General features: G+C 38.6%; 1 protein-coding gene across 6 annotated transcripts in view; it reads right to left on the bottom strand.

The window, feature by feature from the left end:
* Positions 1–16,811, bottom strand: part of LOC127062568 (bifunctional heparan sulfate N-deacetylase/N-sulfotransferase) — a 278,099-nt gene that overhangs the window by 126,924 nt on the left and 134,364 nt on the right. For 2 of the 6 annotated variants that reach the window (XM_050991034.1, XM_050991033.1), the window contains exon 1: positions 4,305–5,801. The exons of 1 other annotated variant lie outside the window; for it this stretch is intronic. The gene's annotated coding sequence lies outside the window, so the exon portion shown is untranslated. Of the gene's footprint in view, positions 1–4,304; positions 5,815–16,811 lie in introns of those variants that run through there. 3 more of the 6 variants (XM_050991035.1, XM_050991037.1, XM_050991038.1) reach the window with 3 other exon arrangements.

The following is a 16,811-nucleotide window of genomic DNA, read 5'->3' as shown; positions in this document are numbered from 1 at the left end:
AGAAGACGCAGAATGAAAATAAAATCGCTCGTTACGCGATTCTCCCGCGCATATAAGAGCGACCAACAAGCAAACCGTTTCTACGTTGGTGCGAGTAAGTATATACCTACATACATAAGTACCTTTATTTATGACCCTCGCACAGACTTGTTCAAAGAGTACGCTTGCCCGTAACGATTTTTTATCTTTAACTTTCAGCGTTATCCCGTTCTCGGTTTATGCATTTATAATATTCAAACCGGAAGGAAATGAAATAAAGAAGGTTTGTTTCTCTCTTCTAATCTTCTTAATCGTACGAAAGGAAAATTTGCGATCGATTAAAAAATGAAGTAATAGAAATCTCTCTCTCTCTCTCTCTCTCTCTCTCTTTCTCTTTATGATTTATTTCTTATAACTAGAGAATTCTCATTCGTAACGTACTTTGCTTTTTAGACGGTGGACCACCTTCCTTCGCGTCTACTACGATCTAATTAAACGTCACCGCGGGAACTGTCGTTATAGACGACAATCGAGGAAATCCAATTTAACCCCGTTAACGAAGCATCGGTTCGAATCAGCCAACGAATCGGCACGAATCTGTTCGTGACTACTACCGTACCAATCGTTCTCGTCTTCTTCTTCTTCTTCTTCTTCTTCTTCTATCCCCGTGGAATACAAAAGTTCTTCAGACATCATTGAACGCAATCAAAATAGAACTTCTTTGTTCGAAGATACGTATAAGTATTTTAATTATCAAACGAGAATTCTCGTTTAAAACTTTGTCGGAAATTATTCGTATCGTATAATCGCAATTAATAATAGTTAAATTAAACGACAAGATATATATATATATATCAAATAATATTACGTTTCTTAGAAGATAACGAGTAATACTAGAATATCCGGTAGGTCGATTAAAGGACGAGCACAAAGCAATTGTCTCGTGAGTAACAAACGATGATGATAACTGCTCGCGCGTATACTCATCGTCATCCGTTTGGCTTCGTCAGCATTCGAGGATGATCAAGAACGAACGATCGACCGGTTCCGTTTTCTCTTTTCCCCTCCTCATCCCTTACCGTTTGGTATTACGGTCTTACGAGTTTTTCCTTAGCTACTTCTTCTTCTTCTTCTTCTTCTTCTTCTGCTTCTTCCTCCTCCGCGAAACTTGGAGGAAGAAGAAGAAGAAATCGCGGATGCTCGGCACGACTTTTCCAACTTGGCTTCGAACTCGTTCGGAAGTCAAGAAACGATCGAGGAAATAATTAATTCGCGCGGCTCGGATCGTTCGTTCTTTATCTCTCTCTCTCTCTCTCTCTCTTTTTCTTTCTTTAGTACGACATGAGAAACTTACTGTTAAATTAAAATGATACACGTTTATTATTAGAGAAAGAAAAAAATAAATAAATAAGAAATTAAATAAAATAAATAATAAAGTTTAGCTTTCGGTAAGAAGACGAATCTTCGGCAGAAATTTATTGTTCAAATAAAATAATATGTCAGTTATTATATATGTATATATATATATGTATGTATGTATGTATGTATATATATTTAAACGATGTCAATTCTCGGTTTTTTTATTTTTGTCTGTCTTTTATTTATTTATTAATTAATTTAACTTTTTTTACCGGGAAACGAATTTTTTTTCGTTAGAAATTTATTGTCAAACTGGAATAATATGTTTGCTATTAAGGAAAAAAAAAAAAAAATAATAATAATAATAAAGGATCGATTGTCGGTGTTGTTTTTTCTTTCTTTTTTTATTTTTATAGGAAAACGAATTTTTTCATCGGAAATTTATCGTTAAACTAAAACAATACATCTGTTACTAAAAAAATAAAATAAAATAAAAACAATAAAAAAAAAAAAAAAAACAGTATCAATTTTTTTCCTTTTTCTTTTTACGGGGAAACGAATTTCCTTCGTCGAAAATTTATTGCCAAATTGAAATCTGTTTTTAGGAAAAAATAAAAAACAAAAAAATAAATAAATAAATAAACGATAACAATTGTTTTTCTCTTTTCGTAGGAGAACTTAAAAAATTTATTGCTAAACTCAAATAATATATTTATTATCAGAAAAAGAGAAAAAATATATATATATATATATATACATACACAAACGATATCAATAGTCATTTCTTTATCACTCCCTCTTTTATTTACAACAAGGAAACAAATTTCCTTCGCTAAAAATTTATTGTTAAACTGAAACAATAATCCGTTATTACAAAAATAAATAAATAAAAAATAAATGACAGTTATCTTTTCTTTCTTTCTTAGTTTCTTTTTTTCTTTTTATGCTAGGAAAACAAATCTTCATTCTGTTTCCTATTACATGAAATTCTGAACTACGAACGCGGTTTCCCTTTAGAAAATTCTCTAGAAAAAGAGAGAAAGAGAAATAGAGAAAGCAAGAAAGAAAGAAAGAAAGAAAGAAAGAAAGAAAGAAAGAAAGAAAGAAGAGAAGAGGATAAAAGCCCGCGCGAAACGGAACATCGTCGTCCGTCTCGCGTTTTAGTATCGACCGGCTTGCTTTTGCGCGTTGTAAAATTACTCTTCCTGGATCGAGCCCTTCTCCGTGAAGCCTTCTCCGTCACGTCATTCTATGGGACACGTAGGATTACGTTACGTCCGCAACGTTACAAGTGTATCTTTCCGCGTAATGTTTTTTGCTTCTTCTTCTTCTTCTTCTTCTTCTTCTTCTTCAAAAGAAAGAAAGAGAAAGAAGGAGATGGAGAAAAAGAGGGAGAGAGATAACATCAAGTTTCTTTTACAAAATTTCGTTTAATCGTACACTATCAAAAGTTTAATTAATATTACTCGGATTAAGACAGCTCGTTTAATCCGATGCTGCTGTTGTTGTTGTTGTTGTTGTTATTATTATTATTATTATTATTATTATTATTATTATTATTATTATTATTATTATTATTACTCTTGAGTGCTTATATTATAAAAATTAAAAGAAGTAATAAAAGAACGGAGTGAATAAAAGTATTAATAAAAGGGAACTTGCTCGGAAAGGGATCTCTTTTTCGTTCTTTACTTTTCTTTTTTTAGTTCTTTTTTACTTCTTTTAATACTTTTTTCTTTCGTTTTAACATCACGTTAAAAATAATGTCATATGGGATATTAATCGAACGATAGGATCGATCGAGAACAAAATTTCAAAGTGTCATTTAACGAGATTATTTGTATATATTAAAAAAGATATATTAAAAAAAAAAAAAAGAAAGAAAATAGAAAAAATACTAGAACACAGCAGAGCTTAATCCCCTCTTTTGTCTTTCTCATTTCAGCAACGTGTCCGCGAAACAGGATTCTTCTCTGTTGCACGCTTAATTAGGATGAACGAACTTTTTAATCAAGATAGAAAAGGGATTCCAACGGAAACGTCCTAAGGCGTTTACGCGTTGAAAAAAAAAAAGAAAACGAAAAGAAGGAAGGAAAAAAAGAAGGAAATAAGAAAAGAGAAAAATAAAACGGAAAGCAAAAAAGATAGGAAAAAAGATAGGAGAAAAGAAATGATAATAGGATAGAAAACGAGTTGGATGATATTACGTAACGTAAAAATGTAACATTTCTTGTAATCAGAAGAAATATATGATAGATATAGAAAAATATGAAAGAAATATAGTTAGAAGAATATCTTGTTAGGAAAAATTAACGACGATATATATATATATATATATATATATATATATATATATATATATACACACACAGTGAAAATGATGTTTACGATGGTCCGATCGGTGAGATACGTACGTATATCGCAGATAAAATCGACGACGAGATAAAAGCATCGAGATGTTTGTTTACCTTCTAACACGAAGCGCATGGCCGTACTCACGATACGATACGCGCGATACATAAGTACAACGAGATACAAAACACGACGCGAACAGCGTAGGCATTGATTGATCTCGTGGTTCGTTGTTGATTATGCGTAAAAAAGAAGAAAAAAATAAATAAATAAATAAATGAAGAAAAAAAAAATAATGGAAGGGAGATACCTGCACCCTCGAGCAGCCAATCACCCACCCACTTACTCGACTCCCACTTCGCTTCGTGCCGTAAATATACCTAAGTACTTGCTTACGCATTACGTCTAATTGAAAAGTAGAAAAAAGAAAGAAAAAAAAAAGAAGAAAAAGAAAAAAGAGAGAGAGAGAGAGAGAGAAGAGGGTGTGGTTGACAAGAAAAAGAAAAAGAGAAAAAATAAAGAAGGAAAGGAAAATAATGTTACAGCCGAAAAAAATAAAATATAATACAATACAAAGATATAAATACAAGAAAAAAAAAAGGAAACAAACTTACCGTACAAAGACAGCTCGTTTGGAAATAAAGAGACACACGACGAAGACGACGTCAGTAGGACGTCGAATGGTCGATCGGTGATACGTCGTCGTGCACACGAACGAGTTCTTTTAAAAAGTTCCTCTTCTACTGTCCGGACATCAGAGATTTACCGTTCCAACGACGAACGACAAGGAGGTGCTGGATGTGGATGTGAATGTGAATGTGAATGTGGATGTAGAGGAGGAAGGACGATCACAGTCGATTTTCGTGATTTTCTTCTCTCTCCCTCTCTTTATTTATTTACTTATTTATCTCTTTCTTTTCGAATCTTTTATTTCCTCTTCGATCACTTCCAACAACACAACGCACTTTCTTCGTTTTCTCTCTCTCTCTTTTTGTTTCGCGCTTGCTTGCTTTCTCTCTCTCTTTCTCTCTCTCTCTCTTTCAATTTGTCTTCCTTACTTCTTACTGTCTACTCTTCGAGACTTTCATCCACGCGATTCGACGCGACTGTCACCCATCTCTCTTTCTCCTTTATATATTTTCTTTCTTTGACACTACGAGACGACGAGACTACGAGGAGAACACACGCGCGAGAAGGATAAACGACGACGATGATGACGACGACGACGACGACGACGACGACGACGACGACGACGACGGCGACGACGACGTACACCAACTCGAGCAAGAAGACAACGATTGGCTGGAACGCACGCAGAAGGAGCACGTGTCGCTTCGTAAAGGGAGATGGACGATCATCTAACCTATTCGACGTAAGTACGAATTAATCGAATTTACGACGATCTACGAAGGATGATGTACCTTCTATCGAGTGTTTCACTTTTGAGGTTATGTTCGAGCATCTGGCGTCCGTTCTGGCTCACGTCGACTCGCGATCGCCTATGCTCCCTCCTTTTCCTTCTCTCGCTCTGTCTCTCTATCTCTTTCTCTCTCCCTCTCCCTCCCTCTCTCTCTCTCTCTCTCTCTCTCTCTCTCTGTCTTTGTGCTTATCTCGAACGATAGAACGAAAAGCAAAGGTCTCGTATCCTACGAGAAAAGACGTACAACTGAATAGGACGAAACCAAAGGAATGCGTTTTGTTGAATGCAACGAGTTTCCGTGCTGCTGCTGCTGCTACGTGTCTCGTCTATCTAGCTCTTTCTTTCTCTCTCTCTCTCTCTCTCTCTCTTTCTCTCCGTCTCCGTGTCTCCGTCTCTCTTTACCACGGGAGAACCGGCGAAAAACTGCGAGAAAATCCAGCCATGCTAGCTGCGCGACCGGCGTCGGACTGCCGCGTACGACGGAGCGGGGATATTCGATGCCACTCGAGTGGCATCGTCCGTTTCTATGTGTTGGTGCAACTCTCCCCACTCTTTCGTTTTGCCGTACCTACTACACCACTACTACTACTACTACTACTACACTACACTGTACTACTACTACACTACTACTACTACTAACGTCGAGTAAAACGTCGACGACTACCACCTACTACTACTATTACTACTACTACTACTACTACTACACTACTACTATTACTACTACCACCCCACCACTACCACATTACTACACACACACGACGACGACGACGACGGTGGCAGCGGTGGCGGCAACGACGACGAAGCGACGCTCCCCTCTCGCGTCGCGCACGACGCACAACATGTCCGTTCGATCCCCCACCACTTCGACTGCAACCCGAGAATACCCGACGATGCTCGTGGCTGCTGACGAAGTCATCCGAATGGGTATAGAGGTAACTACGTTAGAGGAAGCGAGACGAATCTACGACGGATTTGGCGCATGCGTTTTATCTTCTTTTCGCGGCACGCGGTCGCGCCCAAACGCATTACTTCGCGAGCTTCGTATTGATGTAGTATACTATTCGCACACGAGACGCGAGAGAACCAACCGATCTCGCCGGTTAAAAGATACAAACTTAAGATTCGCTCGGTAAACCAACTCGTTCCTTTCGTTTTTCTTTCTTTTTCTTGTTTTTTTTTTTTTTGTTCTCTTTTCTCGTCCGATCCTCGCGAATATTTTTCTTATCTTCCTCTTTATAGGGTAGTTTTTATTCGTCTATTCGTTTGTCAAATTCGTGCATAAGAATATGCAATAACATGATTGTACGAATCTCGTTCGTAGGACGACACAGCGATATAAAATTCGTTTCCAGGGAATAATAACGATGCCGATTCTACTAACTACCGACCGTGTTATATCCTCGTAAATCCATCTGATTATTTCGTAGAGATCAATTGGAAGCTATTTAGATTACGATAGGCTTCGCTTCGTCGTAGCGTGAAATACGAATATGTATGCTCCTTTATCGTCATTATCGGCGTTATCAATATTATTGTTATTATTATTATTATCATTATTATTGTTATTATTGTTATTATTGTTACTGTTGTTGTTATTATTATACTACTATTGAGTGCATATAACCATAATGCAAAACGATAAGATACGTTGTTTCGCATCGCAATATGATGCATTAATCGACCGCAGTTCCTATTCCTCGTGAATCCATTAAACGTCGTACAACGGATAGAACACGCTCAATTCGCTGGATAAATTTCTAACAAGCCGTTACGATGTCCGAACCATTTCGAACCAACAACTAAACACAATTGTTTTCTTTTAGGAAAAGCTTCATCCCAAAAGGTAGATCTCTATGTCGGAAACATTTCTACATTTAACTACTCGGCCCGTGCTAGCTGGAAAACTTTATTTTCCTTTTAGAAAACATTTTCCCTTTTCTCATTGAAACCGTTGAATTTCTGTCGGCGTTCGTTGAATTCTTGAACGCGATGCTATTCCGGGTGTAATAAGGGGGGTAGGAGGAGAGGAGAGGAGGGGGAGAAGGGGGAGGTGGGGGAGGTAGGGGAGGTGGGGGAGGTGGGGAGACTCGCGATACGAAAAGGAGTCTCTGGAAATGGTGGCTGCCGCCACCATCGCTCCGCGAGTTAACTAATGAATTCCGGCGCGGTTATACCTCGACGGCTCGACTGCATTTCGAGGTCTTATCGTTGGTTGGAAATCAGCCTGCTTGGCAGATGTTCGCTAAAATCTCGACCTCGCTCTCTTCTTCTTCTTCTTCTTCTTCTTCTTCTTCTTCTTTTTCTTCTTTTTTCTCTTTTTTTCTCTTCTATATTTCTTTCTCTCTCTCTCTCTCTCTCTTTCTCTCTGTTACTCTCAGCATCCACAGAGAGCATCACCTTTACCTACCATCCTTTCTTCGTCCAACGAAGAAGATAACAACCTAAGACGCTAAGTGCAAGCTCTTCGAGGATGCAAAAGCAGTAGCATCGCGAATGCACCCACGAAGCACATTTTCCTTTTCGTCCTTTCACGATCAACCTGGTGGCGTCTTGAATGCGCAGCGCAACCAGTTCAAATCCTTTTCTACCAAAACGAAAAACTATTTATTCTCTTTCTTCTTTTACCTTCGAAAAGTATTCCCTCTCGATCGATCGTGTATATTCGTATCTAATAAAGAAAGGTTATCGTTTATCTTGCAACTTTTCTTTACCGGAGAGGAAGAAGAAAAGGAAGATAAAGAAAAAGAGAAAGAGAGAGAGAGAGAGATTTTCTCTTGTTCAAATTCTGCAGCCAATTTACCATTGGTATCTCGAGTTTATTTCATTTACCGTTACGATATTAAATATTACAATCGTAAAATATCGAAGGATATTTTCAATCGTAGTCGGAAAAAAGAACTAAGAAAAAAGATACATCAGCGATATTAAATTCTGATCGTTTTTATTCTTTATACGAACGAACAAAAAAAGAAATGTGGTAGATGCATGCAGAAAGAGAGAACGTTGCTCGGAATGTAAAAAAAAAAAGGAAAAGAAAGAAATAGTCGAAGGGACGCGAAGAGACGCGTTTTTTCTTTTTTTTACCTTCTCTTTTTTTTCTTATCTTCGTCGAAACGCAACAAAAGAGAATGTGCCTCGCGTTATTTTTTTACAGCCCCGATGTGATCCTATGAATTTACATTCAGACAGATCTACAAATTATAAAGTCGTTTGGAACGAACAAAGTAAGTACGAGTCCGAGGCGTGCTTCCCAAAGCTCATCAAACTCGATGGAAAGGAATTTTTATTCATCGTCTTTGGATCGTTTTTGGTCCCGCTAGTTTTCATCGTCCAATTAGCATATTGCTAGCTTTTCATACAACGGCTTTTGCTCGCCGCTTGAATTCCGATTGTAATTTCCGCATTTGTTTCCGTAAGCTTTCGAGTTGGACGATCCGAATTGAAAGAAAGAATCTTTTCCTACGGGATGCTTGCGACGGATCTCTCTCTCTCTCTCTCTCTCTCTCTCTCTCTTTCTCTGCCTCTCTCTCAGTCTTTCTCCCTTCCTCGTATTTCGATCTCCCTCGCAGGAGGATCAACCCCTTTTGCTTTTTGCCCAACTAACAGAGAGGGAGAAAAACGGAATTCCATAGTGCTAGTTCCGTGAAATTTAACGAGTTTTCAACCGATTAGACTTTTAATTGATATTACCTTATAATACTGATGAAAATTTTATATATATGTATATACACAGACGCACACACACACACACATACATATACGTATATACGTACAAATATGTATACTCGACGTTTTTGCTAACAGAGTCAATTTCAAGTTTACTTCATTGTTCGCCCAACGTTCACTGTGTTTACAATTTTCATATTGTTAATATCGATTAACGATCGAATTGGATTAACTTCTCAACTTCACTATCTCGTACATTTTGACGACTTTTTATCTTTTAATCCGGGCGACATGGGGGAGAGTTAAAAACGGGTTTCTCTTCTTGACCCGGAATAATGACGACCGAAGAGTACTTTATTTTTAATTTTATTTCATAAGAATTTTTGTAAAGTGCACAGTATCGTAGTTTTAAAAGTACACTGAATGCCCCGGCGACGGCCGACTCTCTCAAGTTTCGTTCCAAGAACTTTCAAGTATACCTGTTTCTTCCGGAGTGTACACAAGCATATTTTTTTTCTCCGGCCGAGTTTTACGAGGGGAAATGAAATTTTCTTCCACTCGACCCTCGATGATACAATCACGTTTCTCCTCCGTAGAGTAACAGGAAATTAAATTTTTTTTTACCTTTTTGCTTTTTCCTTATATATATATATATTTTTTTTTTACTCTCTTTCTCTGTCTTTTTTTTCTTTTTCATATCTGTCTGCCCCCTTTTTTATATAATACTACCAAACGTAACGCGTAATGTAAAAAAGAGGGTCGATGTTCAACGCAAAGTTTTAATTATATCACTTCTTTTGGCCATCCGATAGCGATGATGGTGATGGTGGTGGTAGAAGAAGAAGAGGAGAGAAGGGGAAAGCGTACAAGTGAATAATATCGTCTTAACCAGACGAATTTCGGATTATATCTCGTATAAAAAAGATTCCTTGATCGTAAAGTTATCGATGATCGCATTTTTTTTTTTTTTGGTAAATTTGCTTTTTTTCCTTTTGTTTTAAGATGGAAAAAGAAAGTCATCGGAAAGGTGTATCATCGATTCGATGTAACAGTGAACCGTTTTCTAAACGTTTGTTCGTGCAAACTCGTAAAGCCTTTGTCACTTGAGACGACTAACCCTCTCGTTTTCCTTTTATTTGTCTTCCTACTCTCGAAGCTTGCCAGCATCTCACGACGCTGGTACTACCTTCAGCATTTTCATTGGGGACGAACTACGAAGGACAATATGCGTTGCGACCGCCACGAGACAGTCTGTTCTTTGTCTCTCTTAAGCCTTCTCTTTCCCCTCACCTTATCCCACCCCCACCTCATCCTCACCCCTCACCCTCCTCCTCCTCCTCCTCCCCATCTCCATCCACATCACCACCACCCCCGACACATTTCTCTTTTCCCGCGAGAAACTTTTACGATCACCACCCTCTTCCATCTTCCATTCTGGCTTTTTACCGTAAAAAAGAAAAGGAAAGAAAAGAAAGATAAAAGAAAGAAAGAAAAAAAAAGAGAGAGAGAGAGAAACGATACAAACGTTTCCACTTGCGGACGAACAATTTTCTCATTCCCTTTCTTTCGCCTCGGAATAACCATTTTCTTGTTTCTCTTTCTTTTTCTTTTTTGTTTTTGTTTTTGTTTTCGTTCTTGTTTTGTTTGCTTTCGTTCGTTTTTTTTTGTTCTTCTTGTTAGAAAAAAAATTTAGAACAGACATTACGAGCAGTTTATCTCGAAAGTTCATGATTTATGTTTTTCGATATCAGATCGGTAATGGAGGTTGTAAAAAATAGAAAAAAAAAAAGAGAGAGAAAAGGAAAAGGAAAGGAAAAGAAAGGAAAAGGAGTAGGAAAGTTGAAAATTTATCGAGGAAAATACAGTGAAATTTCATGGAGCGTGGAAACTTTGAGAAACGATCGAGGGACGCCTAGCGTAAATTTAATTTGACACCCGATACCGTCCCCCGTTTTGTCGTGTATGCCCAAAATGTGTGCTCGAGCAAAGGTAGAGATACATACACACGCACACATCATATATATATATATATATATATATATATATATATATATATATATATATAGAGAGAGAGAGAGAGAGAGAGAGAGAGAGAGAGAGTATGAGAGAGGGATGGGAGGAACGTCGCGTTAGGTGCTAATTAAATGCGTCCTTTGATAGGACGCAAGGCTCGCGGAGAAGCTCATGTTGGACGAACGCTTCGGTAATCGTCGTAAACGATCGATATCGACGGCCTCTTCTGTTAGAGCACCTCGTGCATCCTGTAATAAATGCTAATTAATTTCATGCGTCTCTTTTTACCTCGTGAAAATGATAAAAAAGGAAAAAAAAGAGAAAAGAATAGGAAACAAAAAAAAAGAAACAAAAAGAAAACAAAAGAGAAGAAGATAGAAAGAAAGGAAGGAAGGAAGGAAGAAAGGAGTAACAGAGAAAAAAATAACGTAGGACTCATTTGAAGAGGAGATCAATCGATCGTCCTCGATCCAACGAGTAAACGATTCCGGGCTAAGCGATAATAGCGCTACTCGACAAAGATGTATCCTTTCTAACGAGAGAAATTCCATAGAAAGAAAAAAAAAGGGAGAAGAAAAAGAAGGAGAAGAAGAAGGAAAAAGAAAAAAAAACGTCGGATGAGAAGGAATCGATGCAAAAGGTTAGAAAAAAGAAGAATAAAGAAAAAAAAAACCAACCGCAATTAGATTAAATCGAACGACCCGATCGATTCTTTCGTTTTTCCTCGATTCAAGAGTAACGAATTTGGTGGCCGAACGAACGGACCACCGATGTATACCTACGATTTTAACTTTTTCACTTTGTCGTTTGGACACGATCGTAAAGTAGATCCTACCTTTGCGATTCGAACGATACGTGCCGCGTCGTTAAACGACGCTCGATTAAACCGGGCTGGAAAGATATTTGTAGATCTCACGTACCTACGTACGTATATACGTATACATGCAAAACGTATGTACGTTGTTACATTAGCTTCGGTCCGATTTATCAACGTGGACCCTATTTCACCCTCTTTCTCTTGATCTCGGTAGACTGAACATTAGCGGCTACTCTGGATGAAAGCGTTGACAGTCTGAGTGTGGGAGTGATAGAGAAAGAGAGAGAGAGAGATAGAGAGACAGAGCGAGAGAGAGAGAGAGAGAGAGAGAGAGAAGGTCGAAGTCTTCGCTCGCAATGGAACATTAACTAATTAGCTCGAACCGGTCTCCTTCTCGTAACAGTTTCAGGGAAACTGACAGACGCTGCTCGGTTATCGGGAGGCGGAGACAGATTATGTTAGTTAGGGAGAGAGATGTAATTAAGTCTCTCTGACGCGGTTAACTGAGATCACCAACGAGGTAAACTAACTGCCGTGGCTCTCCCGCGTTACCAATAATGCCATAAGCGAGATGTAGGACAGACTGATATATAATATAAGAGGTGGCGATCCCTATCCAAAGCTATTCGATGAGTGGACCACATTCAGCCGAAGCTAGTATTATTTATCTCATGCATCAAAGTCGGATTATGTTCCTCGTTATCGTAGATATAAACAACTCGATATATTCGGACTAAGACGAAGCGTTGAACTTAACGAGTTAACAAATCACCAGGCTCAATGCGGAATAATTTACAGAATTATCGATATAGATTAAAGGAGAACTTACCGACACGTTTCTTTTTTTTTTCTTCCTTCATTTTTTTCTTTCTTTCTTTCTTTATATGAATTATTCAAGCAACAACATCCAACCTTTTCGTAGTCGTTGAAAAATAATATAATGGAAAGCCTTTCCAGCCTTTTCGTGTCCACAAGTTTCCTATTCTTTCGAGACGAAAAGGAGTGGAATTAGACCCAGCCAGTTCGACCCACTTTTTCACGATAATTTAAAAGCCTCAAGGGAAACGAGCACTGGTGTTATGTCGAGCAATAAGTCGACGTTTTTGTGGTCGCGTGATCAACGCGATAAATCGTATTTAACAACCAACCTAAGTGGTACCATATTTCTTTGAACTTTCGTAGTCGTCATTTTTTGACAAATACAAGAAGGAAGGAAAAAAAAGGAAAGAAGAGAAGAGAAGAATAAGAAGAACTCGTTCGATCGATTGCAATTCGCAGAGCAATTATATATATATGGGCATAGTACAACTATGGACATCAAAAATTGTTGTTCTTTAAATTTACGATACTTAGGTGGAAGATCGTTCTTTGTTTCTTTCACGTCTTCTTCGTCCTCTACGAACAAGACAAGAAAGAAAAATGGCTCTCGCATTTGTATCCTTCGAGATTGCGGGATTGTTCCTTCGAATAGTATCAACGTGAACTCTAAAGAGCAAGAAAAGTACACTGTGTATTCGCGGAATGGGAAAAGAAGGAAGAACTTACGGCCGTCTCGTGGAAAACTTCCTTTTCCTATCTTTCTCTCCCTCTTTCTCTCTCTTCTTCTCCTTTTTCTTCATCCTCTTCTTCTTCTACCATTTCCAGAAATCCGACATGGAGTCGAGGTGAGCGAGGAGACGATGCGACTTCTTTCGATACCGCGTAGGTCGCACCAAGGTAACGATTTCTATTATAAAACGGCTTTCTAACGCATCACCGTGTGTCACATTTGACCTCCGTCTTGGCGTTAGCTCTGACGCTGACGTAAGCTTCTTTCTTCCGATTCTCGATTTTCCAACGGCCCCTTTTCTTATCTTCTAACATTCAAACAAAAATTCTCCAATGTATTCCGACTGATACGTTTTTGTATTTACAGAAAAGTTAACGCAAACAACACGTGTCTTGCTAACCAAGCACATGCGTTTTCTATTCCTATTAGAAAAACAAAAAGAGAGAGACAGTGAGATAGAAAAGAGAGATGAAACTATTCTTATCGAGCTTATCAAAGATTCGGTCCTTTTTTATTTTTCTTGTACAACGGATGACAGAAAATCGACAAAGGCCATCGAATCATCCTCTTATCATCGTTGCCCGATACCTTCTCGAATCTATCATAAATCAAAGCTCGGGCCAGGTCTAGACGAAGGTACCAAACAAAATCCATAAATTTCCGCTCTGCCGCGCCCGTGGTGGTTTCCGTCAGAAGTTCTCCAAGTTCCGAAAGTAGTATTTCTGTGCTCGTGCCGTTGCCACCGTCCTTGCCGCCGCCATTGCCGCCGCCGCTCGCTTTCGCGACTTCCGAGCGAAGCATAAATAATGTCGGGGTGGGGGATGCCTTACGAGAGAACAGTAGCATCGAGTCTCGAGAGGAGTCGGAAGGTTGAACTTTAGTCTTCTTCTCTTTCTCTCTTTCTCTCTCTGTCTGTCTGTCTATCTGTCTGTCTATATCTGTCTTTCTCTCCTTTCTTTTCTTTCTTCGCTCTTTGTTTCATCTTATTATTGTTAGTATTATTATCGTCGTCGTCGTCGTTGTCGTCGTCGTCGTCGTTGTTATTATCGTTTGATTTTTGCGTTCAAAAAGAAAATCTACATGGGACAAATTTATTCTAGAAAATTAGCTAAGTTATATTTTATGAAGTTTCAACTCGATATACACATCTACGTAAGTACATATGTACCACAGTACGACGATGTAACGTTGCACGTAATTCAAATAATAGGCCACCAAGGCTCGTTTTCTCGAAACGTGGAAAATTAGGTCGTACGTAGACGTATTGTCATGAGAATATACATGTATCTATGCGAGTTTCAGAAGGAAGATCGACCAGGAGTCGAGACTAGCTTTTCTCTACGACGAATAATTTTGGTCGAGAATTTTTTTATCTTGAAATACTTGAGTAACTTTTAATTATTATTTACTTTTTTTTTTTTTGGTCCGTCCCATAACGAATTAACCATTTATTATTATAATTTCTCTCTTCTCTCATGTTTCTTCCATTAAAACGTAGATATATCTCGGATCACGAGTAAACTCCATCCAATATCCGAGTACCGTACCGTACAATCCACAATATCGAACCGTATTTCGTTTCGTTCGATATCGAGAGTAGGTACATATCTACTCCGTGAATTTTATCCGAAATCTTGGAATAAGCTTTCGTGCCATGCGCGATCTGAGTTTTTTCTTTCTTTCTTTCTTTCTTTCTCTTTTCTTTTTTCAAAGTAAGGTAACCTACTAGGAAGTTTTTCGTTTTCTCGTATAGAAACTCAAGAGACGGCCGTCTCCTATGTAGACGATAGAAACTAGACAGTCGTTGGAAATTTTCAGGTGGCGTTACTATGAATTCCTGTAGGAGTATACCTCCGATTGTACATGTGTATATATATATATATATATATATCGCTTTTTCTTTGGCGAAATTCGATACAGGCACCTTCGAGAGACAGTCATACCTTTGCTTTGGAGATCAAAGCTGATATCGGATATCGTCTATGAGGATGCGCTAAACTTGTACGTGTTTCCAGCTTTCACCGATCCTCCATTTTCCTCTTTCATCGTCTCTATCGGCATCTCCATACGGTTTCCCTTTGTTTTAGTCGATCCATTGAAAGAACAAGAAAGCTTTTCTGCGTGCTTGCAGTGGTCGATCACGAATTTCCTATCGACGAGCTCGTTCGAGTCCCTCCCTCTCTTTCTCTCTCTTTCTCTCTCTTTCTTTCTCTTTCTCTCATTCTCCGGTTTCGCGACACGTAATGAGTTCCATGCTCTCTGACTTTACCGTCTTTTGTTCCACGTGATAAAAGGCCTGACGATTTCAATTAGGCTGGCCGACAGTCCTGGGGAAATATCGACTAGAGAACTGCCCCGGTGTCGCGTTTACCTTTCACGCTTTTCACCAAATCGAGCGTAGAACTTGTGCCAGGCCAATTTTCCTCACCAAAGCCGTATACCTATCTATTTTATGTACTTACTTACGTATGTATGTACATATCTATGTGTTTTATGTACCTACCTACGTATATATATATATGCATATATATACATATATATTATATGTATATATATATGTGTGTATGTGTGTGTGTGAAGTACTAGCATTGTATCGAATCTAAGTGACGAATTTACGTTACTTTCTACAGGCGTTATATCCATTTAAAAATTTCAATTTTTCCTTTTCATAGAAGCTTTCAATGCGTGCGGTAACGTAATCAATCGATTTTCTCCTTCGTAATCGAGCGAAGCTTCTCGATGCAGAGCTGCTGTCGGTTAATGACATGAATCAAGAAAGTCTCAAGAGTATCGATTCTAGACACGCCGTATTCACGATGAAGATGAATCCGTTGTCTCCGTTGAACTTGGCTATGAGAGAAACGGATAGAGAGATGGAAACAGAGAGAGAGAGAGAGAGAGAGAGAGAGAGAGAAAGAGGGAGTTTGCGTAATTCATCAATGTAATTAAACTCGTGCATAGCTAACACTACGGCGAGCCGAGTGAGGGTGGAATGGGGTTGGGGAAATGGGGAGGATTATCTAGCCACGCGCTAGCTCTTAATGGCCCGTCAATTTTAACTCTTGACTTTCGGACCGAAGTCGAACTACTTACAAATTTCAACGGGTATTTGGTACGAAACCGAGACTTTGTAAATTCGATGAGTCGAGGTCAACGCGTAGATACTTTTCGATATACGGTATAGTAAATACGTTGAAATGACGTTTCGTAAAGTCTCGGATAAGAAATATTTAGACGTTTGAGAGATATAAATTACTTTAACGTCCGTATACCTTTAAAACATTTAACGATATATTACATTACTTATTTATCGATGCAATTTCTTAATCCATTTTTCACTTAGACGTCCACCAGAACACACAATTCGTGAAACGGTGAACTACTTACACCAGTCTGATCCTAATCACACGGTGGTATTCCTCTGTAGGTCATTTTATTTCTCTAGACGTAGGAGTCTCTGAAAGCGGAATGGACTTGTCGTGTACCGCCCCTGGCCTTTTTCCCTTCTTCAACCCGCTTCTTTCCTTTCGCGGTAACTTCGTCGTCGTTCGTCTCTAAGAGAGTAGTTGCCAGGTTACACTACACTATACGGAATAATACGTTTCGAGAAGTAACCTGGCCAAAAGAGAAATCGATTCTCTCTCTCTCTCTCTCTC

This window comes from Vespula vulgaris, chromosome 3, assembly GCF_905475345.1.
Source record: "Vespula vulgaris chromosome 3, iyVesVulg1.1, whole genome shotgun sequence".
In the NCBI taxonomy this organism is placed as follows: domain Eukaryota; kingdom Metazoa; phylum Arthropoda; class Insecta; order Hymenoptera; family Vespidae; genus Vespula; species Vespula vulgaris.
This window is presented reverse-complemented; position numbering and strand designations above follow the sequence as displayed.